Below are 15174 nucleotides of genomic sequence, written 5' to 3'. Positions count from 1 at the left end.
CAGTTGTCATCATCATATCTTTAATCCCCTCTATTATTTCTTTACACACATTAAAATTACTTATTTTATATTCTATATCTGATCATTGCAGTATCTCCAGTTTTCTGATCACTTTCGTTCACAGTGACTTGCCCACTCATATTTTTAGTGATTTTTTTTGCATTGTGAGCTCATGTTCCTCAAAACTTTTTCTGCAGAAATTATTAGAGCCCTGTGTTTGAAGAGTCCTCTAGAGAGAAAGGATCTGAATTTGTTCCAGCCAGCTTTAATCACGTTTTCACCTGGTTAGAGATAGTTGTTATTCTTCCAAGTCACTTTGGTAGTGTAAATTCTGGCCCTGAACCTATGTAAGGGTGGGCTTTTGGCTATATATAGACTCTTAAGAGAGACTTTTTTTTTCTGCCTCTCTAAGAGCTGAGGCCAGGATAGATATATCTCATTCTAAAGAACAGTTTTGTTTTTTTTTTTTCCTGTGTCTCAATCTGATGTTATTTGCATGTAAGTACTGTGGCATTTTGGAAAGGGGTGTTTGATCTGGTCAGTGACCAGGATCAGGCCCAGGCTTTGTCCTCAGGTCCCCATACTAAGCAGTGTGTAAAAATGCAGGCTTATGGAGCAAAGGACAACAGCTCTGCTTTCCATAGTAAAATTACACTGCCTTCTAATTTCTGACTTCCAACTCTTTCCCTAACTCTATTGCAACTTTAGCTGTACTTTAAAACAGATTAAAAAATATTTTATCCCTTTCTTTAAATGATCTATATTAGAAGAGGCTCTTTGACCCACCTAGTTGCAGAGACAAAGGTTCGGCGTGTGCTAGGTGGTGTTTTAGATGTTTGGGATACAGTAGTGAATGAGCAAGATAATAAGTTCCCATTTCTCACATAGCTTGTATTTAAGTGTATTAAGTACACTTGTATTAAGTGTATTAAGTAATGAAGAGAAGAAACAAAAACAATACCTAAGATAATTTCACATGGTGTTGAATAATCTTTCTAAATATTCACAATGACCCATGCAAGGGAATTGGTCTTGTATCTTTATATATTTGTGTATTTAATCACCCTATCACCATGTTGTTCGATGGATATACCCATTATTCTGTGGGAATTAAATGAAACACCTCAGTTGTTAAGTGATTGGTTAATTCAGTGATAAGGACAGCATGGTTGAGGAGCCCTTGAATTTGGGCTTAAAGATAGATTGCATCTACATCCAAATAATGTGATTTGTTAAGATATGTGTGAGATTGAAAATGACTTTTTAATGACAAGCTGAGAGCAACCTTATGAGGCATGAATGCATCTATTATCTCCAGTTAAATATTTTAAAGCCATGTTTTCATTGACAAAATATATTGCCTCATTTTTACCAATGATATAGATGGATTAAGGAATAACAAATAATTAGTACCTTCAAGTATTCATCCTAATCCATACCCCTTTAAAGTGGAAACATGGAGAGGGAAGAAAAGCTGGAAATGTCTTTTTCTTAAATGATGGGATGATCAACACTTTGTAATCAAGCTGATGAAAGAGATTTTGATCATCCAGTGATCGGCTTTGGGGTCAAATGCTGTTTGAGAGAAAGCTAGTTTTATAAGAAGTGTCTCAAAACATCAAATAAAAACCCAGTAAGTGAACTTGGTTTCCTGAACCTCTTTCACTTGATTCAGAAACAGTGCCCACTAATGAGAAATGTCAAGGAATTTTCAGAGGTGTGAATGGTGAATAGGTGAGATGATGCACTTTTCAAAGTAGTTGATTTTTGCTTGACACCCCCAGATAGGTTTGAATCCACTGATAAAGAGTCTTACCTCTTTTTGGTGCAATGGGCCCTTTTGGGAATCTGGTGAAGTTTAAAAATCCTTGTCAGAATGATAGTTTCAGTACTTAAAACATAATGCATGAAATTAAAAAGAAACCAAAAATATTGGAATATTAAGAGAACTTTAAGAGATATCTAGATTGTTAACCTCTGTGATATATTTAAATTACTTCTTTCTTGATGGAAAGAAGTAGTTTATGACATGACCCATTCCCTCTTAAAAGAGGAAATGGAGCTGTTGCCAGCTATATAGAGGCACTGTAAGTCAGTAGTCTTATCACATATATTTTAATAAAGCATTTCTGCTGTTGTAACAACATGGTTCCTTGGAGAGGAACCTCCTAAGTTTTGTACCTATAGGATTTCTGTAAGATAAGAAATTAGACAATATCAGTGCTATCTAGAGTTATCGACATTTTAAGTTAAGGATGGCCTCAGAAAACAAACAAAAAGAAGGGAAAATAAAAAAGCTGTTATTTTAAAAATTAACTGCCACAATAAAACAAAATATTGTTTATTCATTGTTCTTTTCAGTTCAGTTCAGTCGCTCAGTCGTGTCGGACTCTTTGCGACCCCATGAACCACAGCACGCCAGGCCTTCCTGTCCATCACCAACTCCTGGAGTTCACCCAAACCCATGTCCGTTGAGTCGGTGATGCCATCCAACCATCTCATCCTCTGTTGTCCCCTTCTCCTCCTGCCCTCAATCTTTCCCAGCATCATGGTCTTTTCAAATGAGTCAGTTCTTCGCATCAGGTGGCCAAAGTATTGGCGTTTCCAGCTTTAGCATCATTCCTTCCAAAGAACACCCAGGACTGATCTCCTTTAGGATGGACTGGTTGGATCTCCTTGCAGTCCAAGGGACTCTCAAGAGTCTTCTCCAACACCGCAGTTCAAAAGCATCAATTCTTCGGCACTCAGCTTTCTTCAGAGTCCAACTCTCACATCCATACATGACTACTGGAAAAACCATAGCCTTGGCTAGACGGACCTTTGTTGGTAAAGTAATGTCTCTGCTTTTGAATATGCTATCTAGGTTGGTCATAACTTTCCTTCCAAGGAGTAAGCATCTTTTAATTTCATGGCTGCAATCACCATCTGCAATGATTTTGGAGCCCAGAAAAATAAAGTCAGCTATTGTTTCCACTGTTTCCCCATCTATTTCCCATGAAGTGATGGGACTGGATGCCATGATTTTAGTTTTTCTGAATGTTGAGCTTTAAGCCAACTTTTTCACTCTCCTCTTTCACTTTCATCAAGTGGCTCTTTAGTTCTTCTTCACTTTCTGCCATAAGGGTGGTGTCATCTGCATATCTGAGGTTATTGATATTTCTCCTAGCAATCTTGATTCCAGCTTGTGCTTCCTCCAGCCCAGCATTTCTCATTGTTCTTTTCAGCTTCAAATAAAACATTGGAGTGCTTTGGCTTGTTATGTCATATCCATACGATAAAATCCTATGGAGCCTGTAAAAAGAATAGAGGGACTTCCTTGGTGGTCTAATATTAGGACTCTGCACTGTCACTGCCGAAGGCCCAGGTTTGATCCCTGGTCAGGGAACTGAGATCCCACATGCTGCATGGTGCAGCTGAAAAAAACACAATAAAAAAATAGAAATATGTGTGCTCTCGTAATGAACTCTAAGATAGTTATTAAATGGGAAAGGAAAGGTGTAGATGAGTGTGCTGTGCCTTCTCACATGTCCGTTCATAAGGCCTGTGATATTTCTGGAAAGAGATAATCGGTAACAATGATTGTTTCTGGGAAGGGAACTTGAGGGCTGGAGAATGATGCAGAGTCTGACTTTTCTTTGTATATCTATTTGTATTGTTTGAATGTTTTGCCATGTGCATATATCAGCAGTTCTAATTAATTCATTGAAAAATGAACTGTCCTTTCTTCTAGCAGCTATTGATATTGAAATGCAATTAAAGCATAAAAAGAATATGTACTAATTAATCCCATCAAATAACATATTTCACTAACTAATACACTCTTCTGTGCACCAAGAAAAAAGTCTCAACAATTAGGCCTGCTCCAAGTAAGACTGACGGGTTCTTGAGTTCAGGGTGCAGATGGTGAGACCCACGTGTCAGGGTTTTCCCAGCTCCTCCAAGTGTTCTCCTGGGGCCTGCCGTCTCACACACTGCTTCATAGTTGTCTAGTTCTTTTCTGCTCTTCCTCTTCATCTGTGAACTCCTGGAGTCATGTTTCTCACAAAGCCTGGCATGGAGCAGGCCCACAGTGAGTGAGGAAAGAATGATTCACTCTTGATCCTGCCAGGAGTGAAGCCCAGGGATGAAGAAGTTAGTAGTAGACTGAGTCTTCCCATAGCAGAGCAGGTGGCTGGCACAGTCAGACCCCATGGCCTGGTGCCTCGCAGCTGGATGGGAGGCCAAGGAGTGGTGGACTCGATGAAGGGGATCCGGTAAAAACTGAGTGTGGGGAAGGTACCAGTCCTTGGCATCCCAGTTTTATCCCCAAACCTCTGTTGTGGGGGTGGCTGCTGCTGGAGGAGACAAAGCCAGCAGAACAGTGGGGGTAGTAGGTGGGAGAGAATTTGGATAACAGCAGTTGTTCAGTGAAATTTCACAGTGCCTTTCAAGAATGAAACTCAATTTATATTTAGAATTTGATTTCAATCCAGAAGGAACATGCAGGCTGGTTGATATCAAGACCCTGTAAGCAATAATTTTTCTGTCAGTTATTAAAGTGATTAGTAATTGAGTGTGAAAGGGATGATTGGTCATGCTCATTCATTCATTCATTCATTTACTTCATATTTATTGTTGAGTCATTGTGCCCCATGAGGGAATACATGATGGATTAGATAACTCCTCTTCCCTAAGTAGTTCAGTTCAGTTTAGTTGCTTAGTCGTGTCCGACTCTTGGTGACCCCATGGACTGCAGCACGCCAGGCTTCTTTGTCCATCACCAACTCCCAGAAATTGCTCAGACTCATGTCCATCAAGTCAGTGATGCCATCCAACCATCTTAGCCTCTGTCATCCCCTTCTCTTCCTGCCTTCAATCTTTCCCAGCATCAGGGTCTTTTTCAGTGAGTCAGTTCTTCGCATCAGGTGGCCAAAGTATTGGAGTTTCAGCTTTAGCATCAGTCCTTCCAGTGAATATTCAGGACTGATCTCCTTTAGGATGGACTGGTGTGATCTCCTTGCAGTCCAAGAGTTCAAGGGACTCTCAAGGGTCTTCTCCAACATCACAGTTCAAAACCATCAATTGTTCATCACTCAGAATTCTTTATAGTCCAAATCTCCCATTCATACATGACTACTGGAAAAACCATAGCTTTGACTAGACAGACCTTTGTCAGCAAAGTAATGTCTCTGCTTTTTATTTTTATTTATTTATTTATTTTTGCCATTCCCCTCCCCCTTCTCTCTGCTTTTTAATATACTGTCTAGGTTGGTCATAACTTTTCTTCCAAGGAGCAAGCACCTTTTAATTTCATGGCTTCAGTCACCATCTGCAGTGATTTTGGAGCCCAAGAAAATAAAAGTCTCTCACTGTTTCCATTGTTTCCCCAGCTATTTGCCTTGGAGTGATGGGACCAGATGCCATGATCTTAATTATCTATATGTTGAGTTTTAAACCAACTTTTTCACTCTCCTCTTTCACTTTCATCAAGAGGCTCTTTAGTTCTTCTCTTTCTGCCATAAAGATGGTGTCATCTGCATATATGAGGTTGTTGATATTTCTCCCGGCAATCTTGATTCCAACTTGTGCTTCATCCAGCCCAGCATTTCGCATGATGTACTCTGCATATAAGCTAAATAAGCAGGGTGACAATATACAGCCTTGATGTACTCCTTTCCCAATTTGGAACCAGTCTGTTGTTCCATGTCCAGTTCTAACTGTTGCTTCCTGACCTGCATACAGATTTCTCAAGAGGCAAATAAAGTGGTCGGTATTCCCATCTCTTTGAAAATTTTCTACAGTTTGTTGTGATCCACACAGTCAAGGGCTTTGGCATAGTCAATAAAGCAGAAGTAGATGTTTTTCTGGAACTCTCTTGCTTTTGTGATGATCCAGCGGATGTTGGCAATTTGATCTGTGGTTCCTCTGGCTTTTCTAAATCCATCTTGAATATCTGGAAGTTCTCAGTTCACGTACTGTTGAAGCTTGGCTTGGAGAATTTTGAGCATTACTTTGCTAGCATGTGAGATGAGTGCACTTATGTAGTAGTTTGAACATTTTTTGGCATTGCCTTTCTTTGGGATTGGAATGAAGTAGCAGATCATCAAAAATAATTTTTCATAATGATTAAAAATGATATGTGCTTAGGTTCAGATCCTGGTTCCACCTGTGTGACCTTGAGCAGTTGTTTAATCTCTTTGTGCTTTAGTTTTCTCATTGCTAATGTAATAGTAGTATCTATCTCATAGAATTCAATAAGATAACAAATATAAAGTAGTTGGGACAGTGCCTGGCATAATCAAGAGTCAGTGTATGTCAGTTTAAAAAAATTCATTGGTTTGTTGAACACCCTTGGAGCTCCTGCCCTGCCCTAGACACCGCTGTAGTTACGAAGTGGGATGGGGGACATAATTCCTCTTTAGAGAATTTAGCTGTGAGTTGGAATGTTAATTATCTCTTCCTTTGTAGTAAATTACCCAGCACTTAGTGGCTTGAAACTATGATGGACATTACTTATCTCTCATTTTTGAGGCGGTTGAGAATTCAGGATCAGCTTGGCTGGATAATTCTGTTCAGAGTCTGTCATGATGTTACAGTTACAACATTGGCCAGAACTGCCATCATCTGAGGGCTTGACTGACGCTGGAAGATGCATTTCTGAGATGTCTCACTCATAAGGAAACTAAAAAGTTGGTTCTTCCTCACCTGGGTGTCTCCATGGCACTTCTTGAATGTCCTTCCGATATGGTGGCTAGGTTTCCCTAGGGGAAGTGATCTGAGACACCAGACTAGAAACTGCAGTGAGGTTTGTGACATAGCCAAATACCATCACTTGTGCTATGTTCTGTCAGTCTCTCAGCTCAGCTTTGATTCAGTATGGGAGGGAACTATACACTCCTGGTTCAGTATAGAAGGAAATTATATATTTGGTATGACGTGGGTATCAGAAGGTGGGGATCCTTGCTGGGTGTCTTGGAGTCTGGATACCACAGTTGCAGACGAATAATCATGGGGAAAGTGCTGCAATGGAGATATACCATGGGGAGCTTCTTGTGACTGCAGTCTTGTCAGGAAAGGAAGAGGTGAAGCTTGAGCTCAGTTTGAAGGAAAAGAAGACCCGTGTCTCAGTATGTTAAAAGGGAGCCAGGGCAGACAGAGCTGCAGAGGGAAAGGCACAGAGGTGAAAATGAGCATGATATACCCTGGAAGCCTACAGTAGGTCTGTTGTCCTGGGGTAAAGGCTCTGATAGGGCAGGAACAAGAAGATAAATGTGGTGATGGATGTAGAAGAACTATACAAAAAGGGTCTAGATAACCATGATGGTGTGATCACTCATCTAGAGCCAGACATCCTGGAGTGTCAAGTGGAAGCATTATTACAAACAAAGTTAGTGGAGAAAGTGGTACACACTCAGTCATATCCAACTCTTTGGGATCCTGTGGACTGTAGCCTGCCAGGCTCCTCTGTCCATGGAATTCTCCAGGCAGAAATACTGGAGTGGGTTACGATTTCCTTCTCCACGGGATCTTCCTGACCTAGGGATCAAACCTGGGTCTCCTGCATTGCAGGCAGATTCTTTACCATCTGAGCCATCAGGGAAGCCCTGACTATGTGGATTACAACAAACTGAAAATTGATGGGAATACCAGACCACCTTACCTGTCTCTTGAGAAACCTATATGCAGGTCAAGAAGCAACAGTTAGAACTGGACATGGAACAATGAACTGGTTCAGAATTGGAAAAGGAATACAACAAGGCTGTATACTATCACTCTGCTTATTTAACTTATATGCAGGGTACATCATGCAAAATGTTGGGCTGGATGAATCACAAGCTGGAATCAAGATTGCCAAGAGAAAGATCAACAATGTCAGTTATGCAGATGATACCACTCTCATGGCAGAAAGTGAAGAGAATTAAAGAGCCTCTTGATGAAGGTGAAAGAGGAGAGTGAAAAAGCTGGTTTAAAACTCAAGGTTCAAAAAACGAAGATCATGGTATTTGGTTCCATCACTTTATAGCAAATAGAAGGGGAAAAAGTGAGAACAGTGACAGATTCTATTTTCTTGGGCTCAAAAATCATTGTGGATGGTGACTGCAGTCGTGAAATTGAAAAACACTTGCTCCTTGGAAGGAAAGTTATGACAAACCTAGACAACGTATTAAAAAGCAGAGACATCACTTTGCCAACAAAGATCCGTATAGTCAAAGCTTTGCTTTTTCCAGAAGTTATATTCAGATGTGAGAACTGGACCCTAAAGAAGGCTGAGCACCAAAGAATTGGTGCTTTTGAGTTGGGGTGCTGGAGAAGACCCTTGAGTCCCTTGGACAGCAAGGAGACCAGTCAATCCTAAAGGAAATCAACCCAGAGTATTCACTGGGAGGACTGATGCTGAAGCTCCAATACTTTGGCCACCTAATGGGAAGAACCAATTCATTGGAAAAGACCCTGATGCTGGGAAAGATCGAGGGCAAACAGAGAAGGGGACGGCAGAGGATGAGATGGTTGGATAGCATCATCGGCTCAACGGACATGAATTTGAGCAAACACTGGAAAATAGTGAAGGACAAGGAAGCCTGGCAGACTGTAGTCCATGGGGTCGCAAAGAGTTAGACACAACTTAGCAACTGAACAACACCACTGACTTACCTATATGAGAATGATGTGATGATAGTTAAGACAAATTGTGACTCCTTACACTCACAAATCAAAGAAAATTATTTTACTTTCTTTAAGGATTTAGTCTTTAAAATACCTTTGTGGTATTTGGGATGCCTGTGCATCTGTCCATCCATCCATGTGTCCATCTATCCAACTGATATTTATTTGTTGCATTTGGACTATATGACAAATAGACTGTTAATAAGCTGACCAGCACAGTTTCTGCTTTGTACACACACACACGCGCACACACACACAGTTTTAGTGTAGTCTGGTTTGCATTTTCTCCATAGTACTAATCACTACTTAGCATTATATTTCTTTAATGTTTATTGCTTATGTTCATCTCTAGAATATAAACTCTAGGAACTTTGTGTTTCCATTATTATTTCTTCTGTGCTTAGAATATTGTTTGGCACATATTGGAGGCTCATTAATAATGTGATTGAATAAATGCAAGAGTGAAGTGAGGTGAAAGAAGAATGCAGAAGATGGTGTGGGTACCTAAGCTCAGGAAACGTCCAGGTCTTCTCAGGTAGGGAAAGGAGGTTGTTAGAGAAAGCTTTGTGGAGTGTTTGCTCTACAAATTGAGCTTGCTAGGTGGATGAGCTGAGAATGAGCATTGAAGATAGAGGAGATCTTATGAGCAAAAGAATAGAGGTATATGTGAGTGTGATTCCCAGGTCAAGATAATGCTTATTTCTTTCTATGAGGTTTGTGAAACCAAAAGTATAATTACAAGGTAAGAACAGTATCTTCCAGTAGATGCTTTTTTAAAAAAAAATTAATTTATACCCCCTCCATTCATTTCTTCCATCCACTACTCCCCATCCCTGGAAACCACCAAACTGTTCTCTGTGACTCTTTGCTTGCTTTTTCTCTTATATTTTTCGATTCCATGTATAAGAAAGATCATGTTTGTCTTTCTCTGTCTGACTTATTTCGGTGCCATGGTACCCTCTAGGTCCATCCGTGTTGTTTCAAATGTCAAGATTTCATCCTTTTTAAATGGCTAATTAATGTTCTTAAATATTCAGTTTCTTTATCCTTTCATCCATTGATAGACACTTAGATTTTTTCCATATCTTGGCTGTTGTAAATAATGCTGCGGTGAACATGGGGATGCCTATATCTTTTCAAGTTAGTGTTCTTGTTTTCTTTGAATTCATACCCCAAAGTGGAATTGCTGGATCCTGTGGTACTTATGAGTATGGGCTGAACCTTGTTGCTGGGAGTGTGAATTGTTACAGTTTTTTCTACCTGACTTTAGCGGTATGCTGACACTTTGATTCAGCAAGTCCACTTCTGGACTCGACTTCATAGCTGTACTTGCACATGTGTCTATGGCTCCCTGGGCAGGCACAAGGAACCTCCATATGGTCTTTCATAGTGGCTATACTAATTACACTCCCACCAAGAGTGCACAAAGATTCCCTTTTCTCCACATCCTTGCCAACATTTATTTCTTGACTTTTTGATGAAAGCCATTCTAACAGGTATAAGGTGATACCTCATTGTAAATTTTATTTGCATTTCCCTGACGATTAATGATGTTGAGCATCTTTTCATATACCTGTTGAGCCTCTAGATCTCTTTTTTGGAAAAATGTCTATATAGAGCTGCCATTTTTTAGATTGGATTGACTTTTTTTTTTTTTTTTTTGCTATTGAGTTGTATGAGTTCTTTATATATTTTGGATATTAGTCACTTAACAGATATGTGATTTGCAGTTTTTTATTCTGTTAAGTATATTGCTTTTTCATTTTTTGGTGGTTTCCTTTGCTGTACAGAGCTTTTTAATATGACATAGTCCTACTTATTTATTTTTACTTTCGTTGCTTTTGGAATCAAATTCAAAAAGTCATTGCCAAGACCTGTGTCAAAGAACGTATAACCCATGTTTTCTATAGGTGTTTTATGGTTTCAGGTTTTCCATTCAAGTCCTTAATCCATTGCGTTACTTTTTCCGTATGGTGTAACATAGTGGTCGAGTTTTGTTGTTTTGCATGTGGCTGTCTAGTTTTCCCGACATCATTTATTAAAGAGACTGTACTTTCCTCTGTATATTCTTTTCAAAAAATATTTATGTAATACTGGAGTGGGTTGCCATTTCCTTCTCCAGGGGATCTCCAGAACTGAATGAACCTGTGTCTCCTTCCTGCAGGCAGATTCTTTAGCATCTGAGCCAACAGGGCTTCCCTGGTATTTATCTATTTGGTTGTGTCAGGTCTTAGTTGCCGCCCACAGACTCTCTAGTTGCAGGGCACAGGCTCAGTTGCTCCTCAGCATGTGAGGTCTTAGTTCCTCGATCAGGGATTGAACTCATGTCCCTCTGCAAGGTGAACTTTTAACCACTGGGCCACCAGGGAAATCCCCCACTGTATATTCTTGACTCCCTTGCCATAAACTGATTGACCGCATATGCAGGGGTTTGATTCTGGGTTTTCTATTCTGTTCCATTGACCAGTGCGTCTGCTTTTATGCCAGAATTTTATTATTATAGCTTTGTGCTTTAGTTTGGAATCAGAGATTGTGATGTTTCCAACTTTGTTCTTTTTCAAGATTGCTTTGGCTATTTGGGTGAGTTTTTTTTTTTTTTTTTTTTAGGACTATTTGTTCTGTTTTTTTTTTTGGGAAGTGCCATTGGAATTTTGATCAGGATTGCACTGAATTTATAGATTGCTTTGGGTAGTATGGACATTTTAACAGCATTGCTTTCCCCAGTTCATGGACACAGAATATTTTTCCATTTGTTTATGTCTTCTTCAATTTCTTTCATTACTGTATTGTAGTTTTCAATGTATAGTTCTTTTTTTTTTTTTTAGTGTAAGCAACATTGTATTATTCTAACTTATAATAATAATGGTGATTGACCCATTACTCCAATATCCTAAAGAAAATCTCTAAATATGTGATACATGTATTTAGGAACTCCTTCAGTAGCTGTAGAAATACAGATGTATGATAACTGAACATATTAGTGATGGAACAGAGATTAATTGTACTCTGTGTTCTCAATGTATAGGTCTTTTACCTTCTTGGTTAAATTTATTCCTGGATATCTTATTCTTTTTGATGCAATAAGGAATGTGATTGTTTTCTTTATTTCTCTCTCTGATAGTTTGTTACTAGTATATAAAAATGCAACAGATTTTTGTGTTGATTTGTATCCTGAAATTTAACTGAATTCATTTGCTAGTCATAACTGGTTTTTGATTATGTCTTTAGGGTTTTCTGTATAGTAGGGTATCTGCAAATGCTGACAATTTTACTTCTTCTTTTCCAGTTTGGATGCTTTTTATTTCTTTTTCTTGCTTAATTGCTCTGGAAAGGACTTATTTTTATATAATGTGATCTATATAATTGTATAGTATCCTCTTTTTAAAAAGCACATCAAAGGAGGCATCATTTGCAGAAATTTCTGAACTTATAACTCCACTGCTGCTGCTGCTGCTAAGTCGCTTCAGTCGTGTCCGACTCTGTGCGACCCCATAGACGGCAGCCCACCAGGCTCCCCCGTGGGATTCTCCAGGCAAGAACACTGGAGTGGGTTGCCATTTCCTTCTCCAATGCATGAAAGTAAAAAGTGAAAGTGAAGTCGCTCAGTCATGCCCGACCCTTCGCGACCCCATGGACTGCAGCCTACCAGGCTCCTCCGTCCATGGGATTCTCCAGGCAAGAGTACTGGAGTGGAGTGCCATTACCTTCTCCTAAAACTCTACTAGTTGATAGATATTCTTGTCCTAAGGCTATAAATGAAACACAAATACCAGACTTGCGTGTCCTTCCTATTATTGAGCTTTTTCCTCAGTACTGTATGCATTTATTTTTAAAAATATATTTCCTTGCTGCAGTGGCGATACCTTTAGTTTTCCCTGTAAACTTGACATGAGATGAGGTTTTTGGCATCTCTGTTGACTTGAAGATTTTTTATGCCGCGTTGGTACTAGATAGGGCCACAGCTGAGAACATTTTACAGTGAAGGAGGTTGCAGATCTGTGATGAGGGCAGGTTGAGTTAGATGTTATTTATACTACTGTACTGTAGGACCAACTTGAGAGTTTTAGGTTATTATTTTCCCAGTCTGCTTCAGTGTAGAAATGTTAGCATGCCTGGAGGATGCCTTCTTATGGGCCCTGCTTGTCCCTTGTCAGTGAATTTCAAAAAACAGCTGTGCAGAGAAGATTGAAACAGTTGTAGATTTCCAGGTTCTACTGCATTTATGAAATTCTCCTCAGTGGCCACTACGTTCAGGTAATCTGAAAGTACGAATACCTTTGAGAAACATTTCAAATGAAGCAACTTGGCCCCAGGGATTTTCTCTGGTCCCCATTTTTTTTTCTTAGGGTAACTTTGATTTTTTTTCTAGTTATCTGCCTCTGCTCACACTTAGCAATGTAAATGTTCAGTATCAAAGAATAAGCCTTAACGGTTACAGAGGCAATTAATTTTTGGATCTACTGAAAAAGTGGAACTCAAATTTGATCTTAAATTGGACTAAAACGTTAACAGTAATTGTGTCTGGATGATATGAATAGAGGTATTTTTCCTTCTTTCTGCTTTCATTTCACCCTCACAAATTAAAAAATGAGCGTGTACTATAATTTTACAGTGGGTTTAAAGCCAAGACACTTTTTGGACAGTTTACTTTTCAACACTTGCACGATATGCAATCTCTAGGCATTGTTTTTGCAAAATGGATCCTGTTTCTCCCTCTTTTCCCTCCTCAGAGCTCACTTTTCAATGTCAGCAAAAGTGGACTGAATGAGGGCTTCAAATGGCAGAAGAGGATTCTCATTTATTGACTAAAATTTGCCTGGAGAAGGTTAGCAGGGCAAGGCAGAGCCAAGCAAATGAGACTGCTGTGTCATCGGAGGCTGTGGCGAGCCGCCGTGGAGGAGACATTTGTTCCCACCCCACACCTCTCAGTTACTGTCAAGGAAGTTCAGAAATGACCATTTTTTCCTGTGTGTGACTCTCTGTTGCTGGTCATTGGGTAGTTTTGCCCTGGCACAGATCTGCCAGTCTGCCGATGTGCCTTTCAGCAGGTGCTTTTGAAAAACTGTCTCCTAACCTCACCCTCTGAACTCATGGCCACATTTTCCTTCCCCCAGAGTCACAAACATCAGGTAGTTTGTGAGCACATGCTCTCTGCCTGACCTACAGTAACCAGATAATTCTGTGATACATCAGATGAAGTCCTACTCTGAAATTTTTTTTAAAAAGTGGATTTGAGCAAAGTACAAAAGCCTTGAAAACAGTTCCTAAATATTTGACTGACTCACCAATTTTCAACTCTGATGCTCTGATTCGTGCACACACAGGTGACAGATGAAAGCATACTCAGGTGACAGATGAAATCAGTCTTCCAGCCAACCCACCAGCAGTAATATATCACTGTTTGTCTTGAGCAAGTGACTGTTTGCAAAGCTGCTTAAGTGGCTTCATGGTGATGCATCTTAATGGTACACTTGCAGCATTTCCTTGGGTGAGGATTTCAGAGATCATGCAGGGAGTCTGATAACTGGATACTTCATCAGGTTATAACTTCAGAAACTTCTTTATCTTGATGACAAGGACCAATAAATATAAGAAAATCCCCTGATACACAACCACTTGGGATGAAAATGAGCAAGAACTGGACTTTCAATCCTGGCCTGATCAAAGAAACCATCCTTAGAAAACCCTGAGGGGAGCTCTCTGTGCCATTTCTGAGTTAGAGTCTGTGGTTCTTTGCTCATGTGCAATCGCAAAGATCTCTAGCCCTGCAGAGTCTGAATGGTACATCCCTGATTTCAGTTTTCCTAAAGTACATTGGACAAGATTATAATAAACTCTCCAAGCGTGAGTTCTTGAACTTTGAAAATACAGAACTGTCTGCCTTCACAAAGAAACAGGTGTACTTGACCCTGGTGTCCTTGACTACATGATGAAGAAACTGGACCTCAACTGATGGGCAGCTGCTGCTGCTGCTGCTAAGTTGCATCAGTTGTGTCTGACTGTGCGACCCCATAGACGGCAGCCCACCAGGCTACCCCGTCCCTGGGATTCTCCAGGCAAGAACACTGGAGTGGGTTGCCATTTCCTTCTCCAATGCATGAAAGTGAAAAGTGAAAGTGAAGTTGCTCAGTCGTGTCCGACTCTTAGCGACCCCATGGACTGCAGCCTACCAGGCTCCTCCATCCGTGGGATTTTCCAGGCAAGAGTACTGGAGTGGGGTGCCATTGCCTTCTCCTGATGGGCAGCTAGAGTTCCAAGAATTTCTTAATCTTATTGTTGCTGTAGCTGTACCTTGTCTTGACTCCATCCTCCATCATGGCTGGCTATTCCTACAAGCAAATCTGAGGAGCCCTACGGCCTGGTCTCCAAACTAGCCCCGCTTTCATTTTGCATCCCAATCTGAATTTATTCTTCACAGGCTACACTAACCCTGAGCCCAGCACACGTACTACTCCATGCCAGGCACTCCTTCTGGTAGTAATAAGACAATGTAGTTTTTTAAAATTCTTTTTCATGAAATATAGTTGAATT

At 40.1% G+C, this 15174-nt stretch overlaps 1 protein-coding gene across 2 annotated transcripts in view; it reads left to right on the top strand.

The window, feature by feature from the left end:
• The window catches only part of KIAA1549L (KIAA1549 like), a 308458-nt gene that overhangs the window by 66411 nt on the left and 226873 nt on the right, over positions 1-15174 (top strand). The window lies entirely within an intron of this gene.

This window comes from Capra hircus, chromosome 15 (assembly GCF_001704415.2).
Source record: "Capra hircus breed San Clemente chromosome 15, ASM170441v1, whole genome shotgun sequence".
Classification (NCBI taxonomy): domain Eukaryota; kingdom Metazoa; phylum Chordata; class Mammalia; order Artiodactyla; family Bovidae; genus Capra; species Capra hircus.
The sequence above is the reverse complement of the archived record's forward strand: the minus strand, read 5'-3'. Positions and strand labels throughout refer to the sequence as shown.